This window comes from Gavialis gangeticus, unplaced genomic scaffold, assembly GCF_001723915.1.
Source record: "Gavialis gangeticus isolate Ggan-Ray unplaced genomic scaffold, GavGan_comp1, whole genome shotgun sequence".
Classification (NCBI taxonomy): Eukaryota; Metazoa; Chordata; order Crocodylia; family Gavialidae; genus Gavialis; species Gavialis gangeticus.
The window spans coordinates 46,974,648-46,981,869 of NW_017729031.1; the positions used below are offsets into that span (position 1 = coordinate 46,974,648).

The 7,222-nt window shown below is 41.3% G+C and overlaps 1 protein-coding gene across 2 annotated transcripts in view; it reads right to left on the reverse strand.

Annotated features, from left to right (window-relative positions):
- The window catches only part of FIGN (fidgetin, microtubule severing factor), a 162,804-nt gene that overhangs the window by 73,247 nt on the left and 82,335 nt on the right, over positions 1–7,222 (reverse strand). The window contains exon 3 of one of the 2 annotated variants that reach the window (XR_002098547.1): positions 535–1,119. The exons of the other annotated variant lie outside the window; for it this stretch is intronic. The gene's annotated coding sequence lies outside the window, so the exon portion shown is untranslated. Of the gene's footprint in view, positions 1–534; positions 1,120–7,222 lie in introns of those variants that run through there. 2 annotated transcript variants of the gene reach the window in all.

A 7,222-nucleotide genomic window follows, 5' to 3' on the forward strand; every position in this document is an offset into this window, starting at 1 on the left:
CCCCCCCCCCCCCCCCCCCCCCCCCCAACTAGAACATCCCAGCCAAGACTTTGTCTAGCTGGGTCTTAAAAACCAAGGATGGAGATTCCATAACCTCTCTGAGTAACCTCTTCTAGTGTTTTACTACTCTCCTAGTGAGAAAGTTCTTCCTAATATCCAACCTAAACTTGTCTTGCTGCAGCTTGAGGGCTTTGTTCCTTGTTCTGTCATCTGCCACCACTGAGAACAGTCTAGCTGCATCCTCTTTCAAACCAAAGTAAAACTTTGAGTCAACAAGTCACAAAATATATTTCAAATTACTTGACTGTCTGGCAAAAGTTGAGAGAGCTTGTTCTACTGCATGTTTTTTTTTAAGAAATGCACACCAGTTCTGATATCACTCCCATTTTCATTTTTGAGAAGAGGAAGTTTTCCTTGCCACTGCTGAGTCAAGATACTTGTATCAAATTCTACTTGCTTTCTGTATGCCTACACATATACAGGCAGAAAAAAACAAAAACTGAGGATATTTGTAGACAATACTACAATGTGAATATTTAATAACGTGTGCTATGCAAAGGGGTAAAACAGATAACAGGCAACCCAGGACCTCTGCTTTGGATGTAAAGGCATTTTATTCAAGAAAACAAGAATATTTTATAAAGCTAACAACATAAACTTATGACTCACTAACAACCATAAGGCTGAAAAACATCACCTTCTTCTCTGCATGGGCTTCCACAAAAGGAGAGCTGCAATGAATCAGTTTGTCAAGATCTTAGTGTCCTCTTGGGAAGGGCAAAAAGAAAAAAAAGCAGCCAGCTCTTTTCCTGCTGCTTCCAAGCAGTCTGCAGTTGACTCTACCTTCCTTGAGAAAGATTTAGAGGACTACAATACCAAGGTTGTTAACTCTGCTGCATGTTAAGTGAGGGCCTTCAGTTTGTTCTCCAGTATTATGATTAATTTTCCAATGATAGCGAGAGATCCTCTAGACTCCTCTTTGTCATTTATGCACCACACCACTGTATACATCTTAAATGTCAATTTGACCGAGTCAATGAAAGATCTTGTAACCTGGAGTATTTCATGCCACACCAACCCTTTCTCATGTTGGCGTATAATCTTCACAAGCATCTGTGCCTAGAAAGGTGATCAGAACAGTAAATTAGCCAAACTGAACTACCTCAGCTATACACTTCACACATTATTTATACAGGTTGGTCCATTTAGATTATTCAATTAAAATTCTACATTTTGAAGGTTTTATACTTTTCCCACTGCTACAATTTGCTTTGTAGTGGGTTATTTATTAATTTATTTTTAATTTGTGAAGATAAATACTACCTTATTTGAAACAATATTGTCAAGATAATTACAAAGAATTGAGAGGAGTGCATGGATCTCCTCATCCTAGTAACTTGATAAAACTGATTTAGGAGAACTTGAATTCTCCATATTAAAATAGGATATAGATGTCTATGGAAAGAAACTGACTTCCAAGAATCAGTTATTCTATAATAACTTGTATCATGCATGACTTCAGTGATGCTAGTACTACTGGTAATGTAAATCAGCACTATTTTTGGCAGCTGTACTCTTGTTGCTAAATCATATAGGAATAATGTGATTTCACATAGAACTAAGGGAAATATCTGGTATTACCTTGGCTAAATGTTAAAGTAAATAGAACTTTAAGTGTTATTGAATTAAGTCAAATTTTATCTCACCAAGATATTTTTATTAAATTCTTTTTGCTGCATATTTTAGCTCCTTACTATTGTGATTATATTTTGATGAAGCAAAAAATTCTGTGCATGTCCTATTTCATAAGTGTTATAGGAACATAAAAATCAGTACGAGCTCTTTACTGGACTAGTGCAGCAGATGTGTAGAGAGAGAAAGTATTCTTTGAAAGGTATTAAAAAAAAAAAGAGAGATTTCAGAAAGCTTGCTTTCCAAAGAGATTGCAGCATTAAACTTATCTTCTCCTGAGGTACCTGAGCTGAAGAAGCAATTTTTCACTGTAGTACTCTTTAGAGAAGTATATGAAAGGGTGCACAGTTATATCAGAATGAAATGTAGAACAAACATTCACTTCACAATGTACAACAACCAAGAGGTATTCTCCTGAGTGCACCAGTGTTGTTGTATGCAGCACGCATATACCTTTCTGCTGACTGCCAAAAGTAATTCACTCAGGTTAAGATAGGTAGTTTCCTTTGGAAGAGTTTAGAAGTCTGGCAGTTTGTAAGTTTACTCTTTTGCACAGTGTTCTTCTTCATGTACTTCAACTTCAGTTTAGTTGCAAACTGTGATTGCCGATGTCTAGAGGTGCACCAATAAATCGGTGCCATATTGGGTGAGCACTGATAAAAGGCAAATTAACATCATTGGCTATCAGCTTTTTTTTGCCAGTGTAGCCAATGTACCAATAAATAAAATATGCCTCCTTATTGGGTCCCTCAGATGCTGCATGCATGTATGAAGGCACATGCATGCACATAGCCAGGAATGCAGCCAGGCAGTGTGAGGAAGAGCACCCTGAAGGTAAGTCTGTGGAGGGGAAGGGGCATGGTGGTGGGGGGGGGGAAGATCAAGGCTCCTATGGTATGGTGAGGGAGGGAGTGGAGTAGGGGCAGGGGCAAGGACTGGGGGCACAGCCCAGTCAGCAGGGCTGGAGTGGGGAGCACGACAGAGCTGCTTGCAGCTCATCCAGGAGGCATGGGAGGAGGTGGGGAAGAGGGGTGACTCCCAACTGCTGCATGCACCCTGCCACATGGGAGGCATGTGCCTCCTCAGTTTTGTGAGTGGGGTGGATGCAAGCTGCCCACTGTGGGCTTGGGGCTCTCCACTCTGTTGCCTTTGCCCCAGGACTGCACAATGGCTGCACATCCCCTGCCCACCCAGCAGCAGTGGGGGCAGCAAGTTTTGCCTCCAGTTGCTTGGTGGGCAGGGGACATGCAGCCAATGCAGGGCCCCCAGAGCAAAGGCAGCAGAGTGGAGAGCCCCGAGCCCAAAGCAAACAGCCCACAACCACCCTCGTCCCACTTGGCTTTGCTCCCATTAAAAGCGTCCCTGAACTTAAAAATGCTGGCGATGGTGCTTGAACTGAAGCTCATTTGAGCTTCCATTTTTAAGCACTGAGACGCTGATCCCCTGGATGAGCCACCCATGGCTTTATCTTGCTCCATCGCACTCCCCACCCCAAGTGCCACCAGCTGCAGCCCCTACCCCTGTCCTACTCCCTCCCTCACTATGGGGGCCTTGATCTGACTCCCCCCCGCAAGTCCTCTTTCCTCCCCCACACCTCTTCACCTCCACAGACTTACCTGCAGGGTGCTGCTCTCCATACTGCCTGGCTAGATTCCTGTAAATTGGTTATCAGATCGGCATAGACAAATATGGTTGGTTAATAATTAGCTATTGGTATCGGCCAGAAAATCTTTATCAGTGCACCTCTATCAGTGTTAACTCAGGAACAAAAGTTTGTACTTTGAAGATAAAGATTCCTTTCTCTGCATTCAATGAGCACTCCTACAGATGTGCTTTAATTTATCGTAGCCTATTTTACCACACGTGAAAGTGGTGCATAAAAATTGCTATTACACTAACTTATAGCAAAATAAGCTACTGCACATTTAGTATTACCTAAAAAGCATGCGTTTTCACTACTGTGCATCAGGGCAGGCTAATGCACAATAATTTAGTAACTCAGATTGGAGGTGCTGAATTTAATGTGAATTACAAAAAGTGCCTTAATGCATGTGTAGATGCACCCAATATAAGCAATTTTAGTGGGAACAAAATTGAGCCCTTTGCTACTGGTAGAATAAATCAGAAGCTTGGAAATGCATAACAATCAGAAGCCATCAAAAAGATTTTTAAAAAGCAATATTGTCACTAAATTATGATGGTCATATAAACTTTGCCTTGAAGCAGCTGGACATGAACAACCCACACCCCAATGATTTACTCAACAGGAAAAAATGTACATAAGCATCTGCTTATATGTTTTAAAACAAAGTCATGTTTAAAAATAGGAGGAAACACAAATATGTTGGTTTTGCCTTGTAGCACTGGGCAGTTTAAGGGAATCACCAACTGCACAAACATAAAGGAAAAATACTAATACCAATCTCAGTTTCAACTTTCCCTGTACTTCTCCTGACTGGCTTAGCTATTTAAACAAATATTAATAGTTGAGCTAAAACAAAACACCTCTTCAGCTCTTTAAAAATGATATATGATCTGTCTATATAATGGACAAAACTTCAGAAAGTTATATACATTTTAAAAAGTAATGTTCAACTAGTTCAACTAGTTTCTCATTCCAGTTTCTATAGAAATATTAGCCCAGTCTTCCTGAAGAAAGAAATATGGTATTCTATTTTTAAAATAGTCACTATTATAGTCTGCCGACAAGGCCAGCTACAAACCTTTAATATTTATATACCCGTTGAAACAATGCCTTGTTAAACTCTGGGTTCTGGCTACTTGGCTGGTAGACCTTCTCTCATAATCAGGCTGATGTGAATCAGATTACAAATCGCAACCTACATTTATAGTAGAATTATCATTCTTTTAGTGTGAGCAAGCCAAATAAATATATACTCCTCATAAGCCCTTCATAGTTGTTCTTTCCCAGTCCAATAAGGAAGGGTACCCTGTTAAGATATGGTAGCATTGCAGTCTTTATTGGACTCATAAAGGACTGTGATTTTGCCTTATTGCTTATATAAGTGAATTTTTAAAATATCATTTTAAAGCTAGTTTTGTTTTGTTTTTTTTCTTCTTCTTTTTACTGTAGTGCTTTCTTTAATATATTAACTTTCCCACATCATCCCACGCTTTGATGGTTTGGCAATTTTCTAGTTCACTTTAAATCAGTTTCCTACAAAATAATACCAACAGTTCAGCAAGTGTCCCAGCTGAATTTTACAATTTATTTATGTTTCTTATGGAAGTGCTCTCACCAAATAGCTATAGCAGCTAATAAAAACCTTCAATTTTAAAGCAAAAGAATATTTAGGAACAGTCACATTAAAACCATGCAGGGGAAAAGGACTACTGATATTGAATTTTGGCAACAAGTCTTCCTTTTCCACTATTTTTTTATAACAGTAATACATTTTAATTTATAGGTTTCAGGCCAGAATCCATGTATGTACAAAAATGTGTAAAAAATGTATTGGCTCTCTATAGCTCAGGAATAATCATTAGGATTGTAGGACACTCATTGAACTCAAAGGCTAGTACTCACTAAGAAAGGTTAGTCCCTACCATGCATTAGCCACCATGGAGTAACTAATGTCAGGTGACACCTTAGTGAATACTCAGCATTTGTGGTTTTACATGTGCTAGCTGATAAACAGAGATCCTGGTTTTCCCCAATTTAAAAAAAAGAAATCGCAAGTACTCTGATAAAAAAATGAACATAAAAAAAATTCACAAATTCTCTAATAGCCACCCCCAAATTCATGATTAAAATGAAAGAACCCTCAATTCACCCCCACAGCCCACTCTGGCCCCGCTTGTGCCCCTCACTCCACAGCCCCCTGGCCCTGCTTGTGCCCCTTGCCCTCTCCAAGCTGCCAGGCTTTGCTCTCCTCACCACCTATGTGTTGCGCTGTGGCTCTGCATGCACAGGGCATTTAACGGCCACATTATCAGGCGAAAAAAAAACCCGATTTCCAATACAGTCAACTTCCTTTATGTTGGTGCCAATCCGATATTGGACCGATGTATCAGTGCACCTCTACTGCATACAGTCCCCCACTGGACCAGCCCTGCACATGGACTCTGGGGTCAGTCCAGATTGAGCCCACAAGATGGCCCCTCATACCAGAGCCAGCAAGCAAGTTTGGTTGGGTGTGGGTACCTCAGGCAGTGCATGCCCCTGGCTGGCTCCACATGCGAGCCCCAAGCTGGGGCAGGTGCTTGTGGCATACAACATGCAGGGCTGGTTTGGACCACGCGTGACTGGGCTTGGTGCATAGGGATGATCTGTGGGTCTGATCTAGCCTGCAGAACAGACAAAAATATCTCTAGTAAACGAACCCTTTACAAAAGTATGTAACATACTTTGAAAAAAGGAGGTGCAAAAATGTAATATACTGTTTTATTTTTATTTTAAATGTTTTAGGTTTTAGGTTTGTCCCCATCTCCCCTTCCCCCCAAAAGGGTTAGTCCCTTTAGCTCTATGCAGACACTGTGTTCAGGAGCAATTTTCTCCAGCACAAAATGCACCGGAGTTTATCGTATTGTACTAATTGAAGGTGCAAATGCACCCAGTAAGAAATAGCACTCAAAGACTGGGACCTAATGCTGCAGTGGGGCTACCCTGGTGGAGCTTTTTCCAGGACTGCAACAGGGCTTTAGAACAGTAATTCTCAGGCAAAGGAGTTGCAGCAGCCTGGAATGCCATGAGATCCTTTCAAGGGTGCTGTGTGGTGCCATGCACTGTACAAACACCTGAACATGATTCACAGGATAAACTCAGAGCTTTGATATAGGAATCCATAGTGTCAAAAGCATTCTGACCTGTTCTGATCTTTCTGAGATTTTTGTAACAAACGAATTGCTCTATTATTTTTCTGTGGTCAAAAAAAAAATGGATGAAAGCTAAGAGCTGGCATTTTCAAAGGGGTGCCTTGAGTCTAACGAGGGGTGCCTTGATTTAAAAAAGTAAGACCACTGCCTTAACAGTTAGACCTGTAAATGCCAGAAAGAAGGGTCATTATAGATGTGCATAGTAATTACATTTTAGCTACATGAAAAAACAAAAACTTTATTTTATCCATTTTCCATTAGTCATAGGTAGGAAAAATGCTTCCTCCTTCTTAATACTACTGCAAAGAGGTAGTGGGATCTGTTTTTCCAGACCACTAGAATTCCTGGCTCTGGCATACAAAAATGAAAATTAAACCGTGACAGCTTGGGGTGGTAGACCTATGGTCCAGGCCACAGAGGGCACATCCAGACAAGCATGGACATGTGGTATGCGGCACCTCAGACCCATCTGTGGCACCACACACTGCATGTGCAGGTGTTCCCTGCACTGCTACTTTGCAGCGTGGAGGAGGGATTAGGTTTGACCCCAGGATATGCCAAAATAAATAAGGGGGACAGTACATGTGGCTGCAGTTCACACTGCCCAAAACTGGAGCCTGGCCAGCCAGAGCCACACTCTGGCTGCTAGCCAGGTCCCCAGGTAAGGCTGCTGGGGCCAGCACAGTTGCTGGCC